The sequence below is a fragment of the Schistocerca americana genome, chromosome X (assembly GCF_021461395.2).
Source record: "Schistocerca americana isolate TAMUIC-IGC-003095 chromosome X, iqSchAmer2.1, whole genome shotgun sequence".
In the NCBI taxonomy this organism is placed as follows: Eukaryota; Metazoa; Arthropoda; class Insecta; order Orthoptera; family Acrididae; genus Schistocerca; species Schistocerca americana.
The window spans coordinates 910852553-910867567 of NC_060130.1; the positions used below are offsets into that span (position 1 = coordinate 910852553).

The 15015-nt window shown below is 36.3% G+C and overlaps 1 protein-coding gene across 4 annotated transcripts in view; it reads left to right on the forward strand.

Moving 5' to 3' along the window:
* Positions 1–1092: 1092 nt before the first annotated feature.
* The window catches only part of LOC124554924 (putative transmembrane protein 183BP), a 95995-nt gene continuing 82072 nt past the window's right edge, over positions 1093–15015 (forward strand). For all 4 annotated transcript variants that reach the window (XM_047128614.1, XM_047128615.1, XM_047128616.1 and 1 more), the window contains exon 1: positions 1093–1286. The gene's annotated coding sequence lies outside the window, so the exon portion shown is untranslated. The remainder of the gene's footprint in view (positions 1287–15015) is intronic.

Genomic DNA, 15015 nt, shown 5'->3' on the forward strand with positions numbered 1-15015 from the left:
ACCATAACGTTGGCTGGTATACTTGATCTACTCCTACACCAGATGTTCTAGATTTCTGAACTTTGGATAACTCTTTTCGGTAAACAGTTCGCTGACAGACTAATTTACTTGACTTGCCTTCATGAACTCATCCTTCAGGAAAGCGTAAATAGCTTCACATGTGTTGGGTATTATTTCACTCAATGCTTGTTTCGATATTGCAGATGAAAATTCCAAATCATTGTAGCTCCTTCCTGTTGCTAGGAATCTTAATGTTACTGCCAGGCGTTCATGAGGTGAAATTTCCCTTCTCATACAAGTATTTTTCTCATAATATGAGGGGTTACATGCTTTAAGAGATAATTATAAGTTTCGACATCCATCCGCAAATAATCTCGCCAGTTCGTAACGAAATTATTTTTTATTACCGTTTCTCTGTTTGCCGAGGCGCCAACTGCCCGCAATTTTTCAATTAGAGCATTGTATGCTGCTGTCTTTTTGTCTCGGTCACTATATTCTTTACTTTTAATCTTCCACAAACATGGGTGGTTTCTGTATATTTCAATGAATTCACTTACAAACTCTCGAGAACACTGACGAGTATCAGACATTTTAATGCCCTGTGCACACAAATACAAACACTAGACTGAGCAAACAGCTGTTTCGCGCCAGATTTGCTACGATCTCCTGTCCACACGCTCCAACTTGTCTGCGCAGATGTGGTTTGAACCGACAGATTTGAGAGGTTTCGCTCAAACCTCCAACTCCAACTTCCAGGTTTGCACACACCTCAGGTTGGTGCAAATCTTCTGTTCACACGCAACGATCTGTCTGCGCAGATGTGATGTGCGCAGACATTTGCGCAGACAGATCGTTGCGTGTGGACGGGCTTTTACCGTAAGCACTATCTAGGTTTCTGCTGGCGCTGTGTTCATTATTTTCTACATAAATTGGCAATAAATTCAAATACCTTAATGTGCATTCTAATCATGCTCCCTTTTGCGATAATTTTCGAGATAGCTCTTTGCTGATTGTATATGCAACGTCATGTACTTTTATATTTACAATTCAGGGAAATTTACGTCGGTTATGTTTGTGTACCTGATACGTAATTGATTGATTTGTGTGTGGGCGTGTGTGTGTTAAAATCAATGATGTTTGAGTGGTGAAGGTGGGGAGGAGTAGTAGGCAGCAACAGTCAGAGCGCTGGTGTCAACTATGACAGTACCGGTAGGAGCGATTTTACAAATGTGAGACGAAGTTAATCTGGAAATGTTCTGAAGGCGGTACCCTTCGATTTTTGGGAGGTTAGTATCCTAACAAAATTAGAAAGTTTACCGCATCAGTAAATATCTTGTAGTATATATTTCTGGCAGATTTAAATAAGTTGCCATACTTGGATGAGGAACGCGTAGTAGTGAAAAGAAATGCTATCATTTTCTACATAAATACTCTGCAATAACACTTTAAGCTCTGTGGTTTACGAATAATCGTCAAGTAACAGTACTGTGTGGCTTATTTTGTTTAATTAGGAGGAATATCAGAAATTTTTCACTTAATTGGTGTAATATGATTTGTGAGATTTTTATGTAAACCTATATCAGATGTACATCAGAAATCAACTGCTGTGAATAGGCCTTACAGTTCAATAAATTTTATTACATTAAAACACTATTTTACATTTCTTGAATTATTTCAGATATGAATTACTGTATTTATGTCAAGGAAAGATTATCCCTCCACACCTTACTGTGCCCTAACACCAGTATGTATGTGCTTATACAATAGTGAAATAAAATTTACTTATTTATTTATTGATTTATTTATTTATTTGTCCATATAAATCTCTTTTTCAGTACATGTATTGTACACAGGATATTGGACAGAAAACCTTTTTTAGCTATTGGTTTTTCAAACGTCAAACGTACATGATTTAAATTTTTATGACAAATTGGATCTATACAGTGAATAATTACAAATTTATGAAATACTGCATATTTATAACTTATTTCTACAATTAAAGATACAAATTACATTTTTTCTTGCATAAGATACTGAGAGATTGAATAGTAGCAGTTTTTCATAAGGTAGGCTGTCACAGACTTTGTAGTTCAGGAAGAGATTTTATGTGTCTAGGTAATCTGTTGTAAAGTTTTGTTCCAACATGATATACACCTTTTTGGCATAATGTTATGTTACAATGATTCCTGGTACTGTAATCATGGACACTTTTGTTTTGAGGAAAAAGGTTTTCTTTTCTCAGTATGCTTTTTTTGACGTGCATGACTACTTCCAGTATATAAATGCAGGGAAGGGGTAGGATCTTTAGATTTTTAAAGAAAGGTTTGCCTGGTTTTCTGCTGCTCACTCATTTCATTATTCTTACAATAGCCTTTTGTTTCCTGAAAACTGTTATGGCCTGGTGTACATTTCCCCAGGAAATGATACCGTACTTCAGTATTGAATGTACCCGAGCAAAGTATACAGCCCTAACTATTTCTACACTAGTATTGTTGCAGAGAATTCTTACTACATAGCTCATTTTTGCTAGTTTTGAATATAGGGATGTGATATGAGTGCTCCATTTAAGATTCTCCTGGATATGAATCCCAAGAAATTTAGTTTCATTGACAGCACTAATGTTTTGGTTATCTATACATATTACAGGTTGTGCCAGATTTTTATTTTGATCAATGTGGAAATCCATTTTTTTTTTTTTTTTTTTGTGGGGGGTGGGGGGGGGGGGGGGGGTCAACTAATAGCTTGTTTATGGTAAACCATTCAGACACTCTTTTTTGTAATATCTTTTGCAGATGCAGTAAGATTTTCTTCTTTATTCCCTTCAATCAATAGACTGGTGTCATCTGCAAACAGTACTGGTACAGAATCCATAATGTGTGATGGGAAATCATTAATGTAGACCCAAAAAAGAAAGGGACCTAAAATAGAGCCCTGTGGAACACCATGACTTAGTCCACATGGTTCTGAAAGGTGTACCTGGAGTTCATTTCCTTCCATGTACTTAATTTCAGTTAGCTGAGAGCAGTATTCCAAATATGATTCAATCCACTGATTTGGCACACCTCTTACACCATACCATTCAAGCTTCCTCAGGAGTATAGAATGATCAATCACATCAAAAGCTTTTGTTAGGTTCAAGAATAAACCTGAGATATGGTTGTCCACTGCATTTAAGACATGGTTTATCAGATTGAAAGTGACTGTTTCAATTGATTGCAGTGGTCTTGAAACCATGTTGACATCCAGAAATAATATTATTCTTGTCAAAGAATGTAATTAGTTTTGAAAGGAACACTTATTCAATAATTTTCGAAAGTCCCGACAATAGAGACACAGGCCTATAGTTACCCATACATTGATGATCACCTTTTTTTATATAGAGGTATTACTTTTGCCATTTTCAGTTGCTGAGGGAAGACACCACATAAGGATGAATTGCATATGTCCAATAAAGGTGAAATTATTTGTCTTGCTGTTATTTTTTATAATATAATCTGGAATATCATCAATACCAGTTGAATACTTACTCTTCAGTGAATTAATGGTATTTAGGAACTGTTTGGCTTACTGGACTGAGGAATATGGATATATTATTTATTTCTATACATGAAAGTTCTTTACTTGTTGTATTAGGTGGATTTCCAAATTTTTCCTTCACTAATTTTCCAGTAACAGTTGCATAATAAGAATTGAAACTATTTGCAACTGCCCTAGGCTCAGTTACATTCTTACCATCATGTGATATCACAATATTTTTGTGAGTTGTCTTCGTATTTCTTTAAATAATTAATAAATTCTGGATTGCTGTGAGTTTTTGACTGCAGAAAAAGTTCCCGCTTCCTTTTACAAGATACTTTAATGCCTGATGTAATCCAGTTTTTGAATCCATCTGTGCTTTTGGAATTCACTTTCCTTTGTGGAAAGGCTATGTCAGTTATGCTTGAAAATGTTCAAAAAAATTTCCATCTTTTCATTGGTGCTAGAGATATCATACACTTCTCTCCAAGAACATTGCCTTTTTTTTAAAAAAAAGTATTTTCTGAGTTATTTTTAACAATTGCAATTTAGTGAGTTTCATTGCTCATTCCGAAAACCAAGTGTCACTAGACTAGTATCTAATCACACTCTTTCTTTCTTTTTTTTCCATAACTCTATTGATACTTGTGCGGTTTTGAAGGTGCTCACAGGATGTTAATTCTACTTTGTCTTCCTCCCCCTTCGTGGAGATGTGCTAGGGCTAGGCATAAAATATAAATAAAATTGGAAGTTTGTATTTTTCACGTGTGAGCTATTTAGATATGAAAGCAACATACACAATTTGAATTAAATGCTGTTGGGCGTTATGCTGTGTCATATTGTAAATTTTTATAGACTACAGTTTTTGTCTATTTTCACAGAATGGCATGGCAGGATGCCCAAAAGCATTTTATCCAAAGTGTCATTGGCCCAAGAAGCAAATACACTTTTAGTATTCATAATTTGGATGAAATCTCAACATTCAGAATCCCTTTACCATCAGGTACCTAGGTATTTAGCAAAGAACTTTTGCAGAAATTGTTTCTTTATATACCTATCCGCAGAATATCAATGAATAACGCTCGTTGTCTTCGAACCATCTACAGGTGGCATTAGAAGATATTGTATGAGCAATTAAAAAAGTTTGTTGAGCTGTGTGATTTGCACTGTAAAAACTGCATTCTGTAGTGCGCTACTCTGTGGAAAATGTGACCTCCAAAATGAAACTGCTGTGGAATAAAGATAAACGTGCATTGATTTGTTAACTAGAAATGCTGGAGTGATGGATTAAACGTGAAAATCGCTCAGAAATCATGACGTATGTAGATAAGCATGAAAGAAGAGTGTGAAACCACAACTGACCTGCCACGGATAGGAGGGAAATATGTAGGAAAAAAAAAGTGAAGAGGGCTCAGTAGGACGACACACTTTGAGGTATTATGGGTTAGTCAGTTTTACAATGGAAGGAGCTTGTTAGCATATGTTTTGTAAAGGAAGGCACAAACTGGAGTATAGACCTTCAAGACAGGTTATCATGAAGCAACTAATGCATTTAAACAAAGATTAAGATATTAGTAAAGGGTTGAAACAGATAACTGCAAACTGTTTTCACAGGAAATGAATTTATGGTAAAAATGAAATGGAAATTAACTATCAGACCACATAAGAAAATACACGTTTTCACCTATATTGACCATTTGTTGTGAAATATGGGCAAATTCCTTAAATTAAATCAGTTAACATGTTTGACATTAACATATCCACCAACTGTATAACAATATATTGACAGTACTTTCCTTTCTGTTCTTAGACGTACCTGTACCTTTACTAATGGATGGATGTGAAACAGAGAATGTTATGTTACCAGTATTGATAATACATTAACAGTCAGTTATTACAGTTATTAGGGCCTATTCACAATAATCAAGCATTAAATATTTATCATCCAGCTAAACTTGCAGTAGAAAGTCATATTGAGAACATATACTACACTAAGATTTACTGGAATATGCTGTAATGTGAGAATAGTCTCTGCTGTTAAATAAGTTGCATGGTAACTCTGACCCGTTTCCATGTGTACATTATAATTATCAATATGAAATGGAACCTAATATAAAATTATTTATTACACTTCTTATCTCAAATGTGTACCACTACCAGAGGCTCAGATGTTTTGACATGGCTGAGTTGCTTCAGTTAGCCAGATTGTAAAGTTATTTGTTCCCTGATGCACAAGTATTCCTAAACTATGTTATCTAATTACCTATTGAGGCCATATGGAATGTAGTGAAATGAGAGATAGGACAAGCAGCCAAAGAACAGGATAACATAACTATTGAACTGAATGGAAGACCTATAACTGATGAGTTGAAGATAGTGGACAGATTTTGTAAATATAGTAGAAAGTGTAGAGACAAATATTCCAAGAGTAAAATCACGGCAGTATGTTAAAAGAGCAACTGTCATAAAAATCAGTCATATGAACATGAATTTCTTCTATTATCGTATGGCATGACAGCAGCATGTTTAGAAAAATTGTCATTACATTGCAAATGAATATATATACAAATATACTTAAAACAATGAACTAGTGACTGAAATGTTTCTTATACATGCAAGTGGTCAATGTGATATGATATACAGAAATATGACATGTATCGTGCGAGACTAGAAGTTATTGGTTACTCATCGATGTCCAGGTCTTGGATCCCTTTCATAGCTCGAGGTGTGGCTTCTATGAAGTCCTCTTCTGATCCACTGAATTTCCTAGTGACATGCTCCAGAGTTTGTCCAGCTGCTCCAATCACAGCTTGGGTTATCTACGAATTCCCATTTATAGTGTGTGGCCTCTCATTTAGTGTGGCCACTTCGGGGGAAATTACGCATTGGGTTCTCAAAGGCTTAATCGTAGGTCCACTATTGTTTGACATGTGTGTAAACAACTTCCATCTAATATAGAACAACAACAATTAGTTCTTTTTGTGGATGATACTAATACTGCTATCAATCCAGTTCAGAAACAGAAGAAATGGTAAACAATGTTCTTGAGATATCATTGACTGGTTTTCTGCGAATGGTCTCTCCCTCAATTTTAAATAGAAAAATATGTTCAGTTCTCCACATCTAGGGGCGCTACTCCAATGATAAGTGTAAACATGGTGAGGAAATAATAAATATGTTGGAAATTTCAAAATTCTTGTGTCCATATTTGAGAATTTAAATTGGAAAAAGGACATTCAGAACTCCTGAAACAACTTAGTTCAGCCACATTTGCACTTAGAATAATCGCAAATCTTGGTGAGACAAATCAGTAAGCTGACACATTTTGCATGTTTTCGTTCAATAAGGTTCTGGGGTAACTAATGTTTAAGAAAGTAAGTCTTCATTGTGCAAAAATGTGCTGTAAGAATAATATGTGGTGCTCACCAATGATCTTGTAGACATCTGTTTAAGGAGTTGGGCAGTCTGACTACTACTTCACAGTATATTTATTCCGCCATGAAGTTTGCTTTAAATAATGCATTGCAGTTCAAAAAGAACCATGATGTTCATAATGCCTACACCAGAAGGAAAAATGATATTAATTACTCAACATTAAGGTGTCTTTAGCACAAAAAGGAGTGCACAATGCATAAAGTAAAATTTTTGATCACTTAGTTATATACAGTGTCTTACACACAGCAAAATAAAATCTGAAAACAAACTGAAAAAGTTTTTCCTTGACAACCCTATTTATTTATTGTGATATATATTCCATAGATCCATTTTTGTGTGGTAAAGCATTTATGTGGAAAAAGTCAAAACACATAATTCATTATTGTGTTTAGATCATTAAGAACCACAAGCAAACATAAAGAATACAAGTTAGAAAATAATGATCAAAAACACAATCAATAAGTTCTAATTATACTCACAAACAGAGATCAAGATACATTTTTCAAATATTCTCTAAACTGTTGTTTGTAAAGTAAAAAAGACCATCTTCTTGACTTGCAGAACACAAATTCCTGTAATTAAAGTGGCAAGATATGTTAAAGTGGGAATACACAGAAATACATGGGAAATAATCCATTCTATGGCTGATAAAGAATTCTTCTAGACAATAAAAACTTTTTTTCAAGGAAGAACGCCTTTAGATTACTTTTAAATAGTGTATTATTACCTCATAAACACTTATTACTTGGAAGTGTGCAGATGATGTTCGTGCTTGTATATTTTGTACCTTTTTGCACCAGAGACAAATTTTTTGGGTCACAGTATGTGTCACATCACTGGCTTGCATTATGATGGAGTAACTCATCAATTTATACTGAGAAGGATTGTGAAGCATGAATTTCGTGACTGAAGAGATATATTGTGAGGTACTGGTTAGTATCCCTATTTACTTAAAAAGATTAAGGCATAAGGTTCTAGAGGGCACTCCGCACAGAATTCAAACAACCTTTCTCTGGCCTGCAGAGACTTTTTTCGAAAGCGATGAATTGTCCCAGAAGATTATTCCATAATGCATAAGTGATTGGAGGTAGCCAAAGCAGGCAGATTTTGAAAACATCGACTTCTTCGATTTTGGTTATTATCTGGATGGCAAATTTTGCCGAGCTAAGACTTTACAGGGTTTGGTGGATGTGGTGTTCCCAGTTAAGTTTGCCATCCATATGAATGCACAAGAATTTTGAACACGTGCGGTCTGTATCTACTGGCTCTCAGTGTGCGATGTTTATCTCTGTGGGCTTTTGTGACCAGAATGGAAATGAATGTAATCAGTTTGCCTGAGATTTATTGAATGAGGATTTATTGTGAACCACTTCAGAACATCTGTAAGTAATTGGTTATCATTTTACTCTGTGTTGGCAGATGTTTCGTTACATTTCCTTTACTTCACATCAATGGTCACAAATTTTTTGTCATCAGACTACCGGTTTTGCTCAATAATGACCATCTTCAGATATGTTTTATAAAAACATGTACTTTTATACTGGAGCCATAGTGGCATCGTCAAATGCTAAACACAAAATGGTGCCTGCAATATATAGTAAGCAACTTTACAATGTTTGTAGATGACTATCATAGCATATATTAATTTTTAAGGACTATAGAAAATGCAGTCAAGAGAGGTAGGACGATAGTTTGTAACATCTGAGAAATTGTCTTTTTTGTAGAGGGGCTTTGCAATAGCATACTTCATCCTGTCAGGGAAGATACCTTGTTTGAGGGAGACATTGAATATACGAGCTAGGGCCTCACTGAACTGATTGCAGCAGGAAATATTGTCAACCCCAGTCAAATTTTTGCTTTTTAAAGGAAATTATGGTTTTTCTTTCTTCCTGTGCTGTTATTGGGGCTATACCTATCTGTTTTAAAGAATCTGAGCTATGGTCTTTCAGTATTTTTATTTCCTTTTCTTAGGAGCCTTTGTGTCCTGTTTTCTCAGCAACACTTAAAAAGTGGTCATTAAAAAATTTTTGCCACCCTCTCTTGGTTTTGTCTACCTTCATTGTTGAGAACAATGCCTTAAGTCCTACTGGGCAGTTTGCATTACTCTCACTCCTTATCACTTCCCATACAGTTTTGATTTTGTGTCTAGATTTATTAATTTTGAAACAGATAAAATCTTTTTGATTTCTGAATAATTTTACTTTGTACATTACAATATTTTTTTATAGTGATTTAACTGGTTGGGGTTGTCTGAATTTTTTTGAGTTGATGTACAGCTCACATTTTCTTTTGCATGAAATCTTAATACCAATGGCTATCAAGGGCTTTTTGCTGAGTTTCTTCAGTTGGGTCTTATATATCCTTTTGGGGTGGTACTTTAAAATGTAAGTGCCACCTCACTACTGAAAAAATTGTTCTTGGCATTGGCTTATCTAAATTATACACAGATCTCTAGTCTGTGTCTTGGAGATGTGATTTCAAAGTCTTCATGATTTCTTCATTAATTAACTAGCTATTTTCCAGTGGGGCCACTTTCATTTTCATTGATATTTGCACTGTTAATAGTGATTCTTGGTCCATCATAGTCAGAGAGACCATTCAGGACTTGTCTGATAGTTGTCACCCATTTTGGCCTGGTCTATAAATATTTTATCAATTAGTGTTCTTGTACGTGAATTTGTTCTAGTAGGGAAAATAACTACAGAAGCAAGATTGTTTGTGGATATCAAATTTTCTTAGGTCTGATCTGTCTGTGGAGGTTGTTAGTAAGTTTACATTGAAGTCCTTAAAAACTATCACATCTCTTCTGTGATTGAACATGTATATTAAGAAAGCATCTAACTACATCAAAAAAGAGTAATGTTCACCAAAGGTCCACTGTGTATTGTTACTATTGATAAACAAGAATTATTTTAAAGACAAACCTATGGCACAAACTTCCGAATATTGTTCTAAATAATAATTCAGCACATCAGTTGCCCTACCGGTGATATTGTTTTTAACATAGATGGCAACGCCACCTTTTTCTTTGTTTTCTAGAGAATGATTTTGTTAAGTAATAATTATTTATCACAAGTATTTCTATACTAGAATTAATAATTAAGCACAGAACATGGGCTTAACCTATACCTCGTGGCTCATTGACATTGATTATAAATTCATTGATCTTACTGCAGAGGACTCTAATTTCTATTCTGTAGAAGAATTTCTCTTATTGTAATGTGTGCAAGGTGGTGGGTAGGAATTAGTGACATCCACATTTTTTTAATTACAAATGTTCAGCATGTAGCCATATGTACAAATTAATTTGCAATGTGAATGTAAAATACTCATTCCACATCATTAAGATTTATCGTACAATTCATCCGTGGAATGTGAAACTTAATTACCTTAGCATCATGTCATGGTATTAGTACAAGCAACCCTACATGGGCACTCTGTTCTCCACATATCCTTCATATGTGGTGTTTCTTAAACATGATGCAACATAAATGTATCTTTTCAACTTTCTATTAACAGTTTGTAGCACGTGAGATTGGTACATCAGTTAGTTTCTTGGGACATCTGAGCAGAGAATCACACTTCAACAAATTTCTATTAATCTTGAATATGTTTGGTTCCTGTTACCTTACAAAAGGTATCCAGCGGGGATATTTTGTGACCTTGCCAAGGCATTTGATTGTGTAGATCACAACACTCTTAAAGCTTCCTCATTATGGCATTAAAGAAGACAAATCTTCGAGTTGGATAGAATCATACTTACAGGACAGGAAGAAAAGGGTTGCCCTAAGGGGGACAGGTACAGAATTAAAATCAGACTGGGGAAATATAAAGTATCGAGTCCCGCAGGCCTTGATTCTTGGGCCACTAATTTTCCTGATCTACATTAATGATCTACTAATAACAATTAATAACAGAGCAAAAGTAGTAGTGTTGGCCAACGATACAAGAATCCTCGTAAAAGGACCAAACTCCACAATGCAGGATACAGCCATGACAGTCTCTACTCAAGTACACAAATGGTTCACTGCAAATAGCCTGACCTTAAATCTTTCAAAGACCAATATGATACAGTTTCTGACAAAAATAAAATAAAATAAAGTTCCTGAAATACACGTTAACAATCACAAAATTAATGAAACCGTGCTTACAAAATTCCTAGGTATCCGGATAGACAGTCACCTAAGATGGAAAGAACAAATTGATCAGCTGGTCAAGAAACGTAGCTCATCGTGCTTTGCACTAAGAGCTCTCAATCATTTAGTGGACAGAGACATAATGTTGTTGTCATACTTTGCATATTTCCATTCTGTTATCTCCTATGGCATAATCTTGTGAGGAAATGCTGCAGGTGTTGAAAAAGTCTTCAGAATACAAAAATGAGCAGTGAGACTAATATGTGGGGTCCCTAATAGGCCATCTTGCAGAGGTCTCTTCAAATCTCTCAGGATACTTACCATCACAGGTCAGTATATATACTCACTGATGTTATTTGTAGCCAACAACAGGGAATGGTTTAAGAAAAATTGTGCCATTCACAACCATGACACAAGACAAGTGAAAAATTTTCACCAAGGCTCTGCAACTCTCACTAAAGTACACAGGGGAGTCACTGAGTCATGTATAAAGGTCTTCAATAAGCTCCCTATCAATATAAAAAAGGAAATAAATAATGTACAGGTTTTGAAAAGGAAACTAAAATTATTCCTCATTGGACAAACTTTCTATAAAATGAAAGAATACTTAGTTATAAGGTATAAGAGTGGGGGAAACTGCCTAAGAAAGCACCCCCTTAAAGAAAAAGTGTGATGCTGTTATTTGTAGTTTAACTGAAATTGTGGTGATAAAATGTAAATTTTTCTATGTCATTATGAGAAAATGTGAACTCCCATGTATCCCACACTCTTGAGCATTCACTTAAACCTCATCCTAAAGAATGCAGTTAAAATTTGTATTTAACCCAAACCATGACCATGAAGCAAATTTACCTGCTTGTATATGTCAGTAGCATAAAAATATGCACTATCACTTATTCTACTATTTTAAACTGTTTTTGGCATTATGCAGGCTTTAATACTGCATGCAAGTAATTGTTCTTGGTAAATAAACAAATGTCTGTGCAATGTGATGTATTAATGTTCATGTACTACTGTATTGTATCAATTTACTTGTTCTATATTACTTGTACACTGGTTGTACAATATGTAATCAACATGACAAAATAAATAAATAAATAAATAAATAAACACCTGTTACCCACAGAATTAGTCAGTTGATATTTTTGTTTTTATCATGATGTTCTGTTATCTTGTGTGAGCTTTTCTTGTTTCCTGGGGCATCAGCTGCACTTCTGCGCCTTCTTATCAGTTGTTGTCTTCTTTCCTCTCACTGTTCTTTCTGTGTTGTCCTCTGCATTCCATGTCATAAATTTTCATGTCTCCCTGATAGATACAGATAGATACAGTTCTGACTTGTGTGATGACACCTCTTATCCTGACTATCAAATTAAACTCACTAAGAACTGGCATAACAAGGCGATATCCAAAACAGTGAAGCTGCAATTGGTGGAATCATTGGTATTCTCTGGGTTCTTGTGTGCTAAGAGACCTGGACCATGAAAGCTAGTAATGAGGCAAATTGAAACCTTCAAAATTCGGCATTGGAAGATGATGATACGTGTTCCAAAGACAGAAAAAACAATAAATGTTTCTATTATAGAAGAACTGAGCATTGCAAAACGTTTGTGTTTCCTTGTCAGCAAAAGCTACTTCCAGTTCCTTGAGCACATTTTGAAAAGAGTAGGGGATAATGTAGAGAACATCATCTTGCTAGGCAAAGCTGAAGGCACAAGACCACGAGAAAGATCAGCTAGTAGGTGGATGGATCAAGAAAAGATGATTACCAGCCTATCCTGTCACATGAAATTAAAAACAGTTGAAGGTCACTGTGTACAGAGATGTGTAGTCAAAGATGCACTGATGTAAGAAATGAGGTTACAACACTTGGCAATGATTAAACCAACTAATAATTAGTATCATGTGTATTTTTGTCCAACAAGTGCCTTTCTACCTTTGTTATGTATGTATGTATGTACAGGGTGTTTCAAAAATGACCGGTATATTTGAAACGGCAATAAAAACTAAACGAGCAGCGATAGAAATACACCGTTTGTTGCAATATGCTTGGGACAACAGTATATTTTCAGGCAGACAAACTTTCGAAATTACAGTAGTTACAATTTTCAACAACAGATGGCGCTGCGGTCTGGGAAACTCTATAGTACGATATTTTCCACATATCCACCATGCGTAGCAATAATACGGCGTAGTCTCTGAATGAAATTACCCGAAACCTTTGACAACGTGTCTGGCGGAATGGCTTCACATGCAGATGAGATGTACTGCTTCAGCTGTTCAATTGTTTCTGGATTCTGGCGGTACACCTGGTCTTCCAAGTGTCCCCACAGAAAGAAGTCACAGGGGTTCATGTCTGGCAAATAGGGAGGCCAATCCACGCCGCCTCCTGTATGTTTCGGATAGCCCAAAGCAATCACACGATCATCGAAATATTCATTCAGGAAATTAAAGACGTCGGCCATGCGATGTGGCCGGGCTCCATCTTGCATAAACCACGAGGTGTTCGCAGTGTCGTCTAAGGCAGTTTGTACCGCCACAAATTCACGAAGAATGTCCAGATAGCGTGATGCAGTAATAGTTTCGGATCTGAAAAATGGGCCAATGATTCCTTTGGAAGAAATGGCGGCCCAGACCAGTACTTTTTGAGGATGCAGGGACGATGGGACCGCAACATGGGGCTTTTCGGTTCCCCATATGCGCCAGTTCTGTTTATTGACGAAGCCGTCCAGGTAAAAATAAGCTTCGTCAGTAAACCAAATGCTGCCCACATGCATATCGCCGTCATCAATCCTGTGCACTATATCGTTAGCGAATGTCTCTCGTGCAGCAATGGTAGCGGCGCTGAGGGGTTGCCGCGTTTGAAGTTTGTATGGATAGAGGTGTAAACTCTGGCGCATGAGACGATACGTGGACGTTGGCGTCATTTGGACCGCAGCTGCAACAGGGCGAACGGAAACCGGAGGCTGCTGTTGGATCACCTGCTGCACTAGCTGCGCGTTGCCCTCTGTGGTTGCCGTACGCGGTCGCCCTACCTTTCCAGCACGTTCATCCGTCACGTTCCCAGTCCGTTGAAATTTTTCAAACAGATCCTTTATTGTATCGCTTTTCGGTCCTTTGGTTACGTTAAACCTCCGTTGAAAACTTCGTCTTGTTGCAACAACACTGTGTTCTAGGCGGTGGAATTCCAACACCAGAAAGATCCTCTGTTCTAAGGAATAAACCATGTTGTCTACAGCACACTTGCACGTTGTGAACAGCACACACTTACAGCAGAAAGACGACGTACAGAATGGCGCACCCACAGACTGCGTTGTCTTCTATATCTTTCACATCACTTGCAGTGCCATCTGTTGTTGAAAATTGTAACTACTGTAATTTCGAAAGTTTGTCCGCCTGAAAATGTACTGTTGTCCCAAGCATATTGCAACAAACGGTGTAATTCTATCGCTGTTCGTTTAGTTTTTATTGCCGTTTCAAATATACCGGTCATTTTTGAAACACCCTGTATGTATGCATGCATGCATTGCACACGGCATGGTAATATGCTCCTGTGATTCAAGCTGTCCACTGTCACACGTTTTGAGATTTTGTTTCTCATCTTTGTTGACTATGAGTATGCTTGTTGACTAGATATAAAATGAACCTACTCCCAAGATGGATATATGTCCTCCATCAGTAGTCTTTCCGTGATGTTATTTTCATCGTGGCAGCAACATCAGCAATTGTTACGAAGTTGTCTCGAATGAAAAACAGCCTACAGTTGCACTAATTTATTCTAAACCTTGACCATGGTTTCTGCTATAGTAATATAGCCTTCTTCAGAAGTCATAAGCTTTTATAAATGAAAAATGTCTTAGCCCAGCGGCTGAGTCAAAATCAATAAAATAACTTCAACAGTCATAAGCCTGTATCAGCCATAAGTAAAACT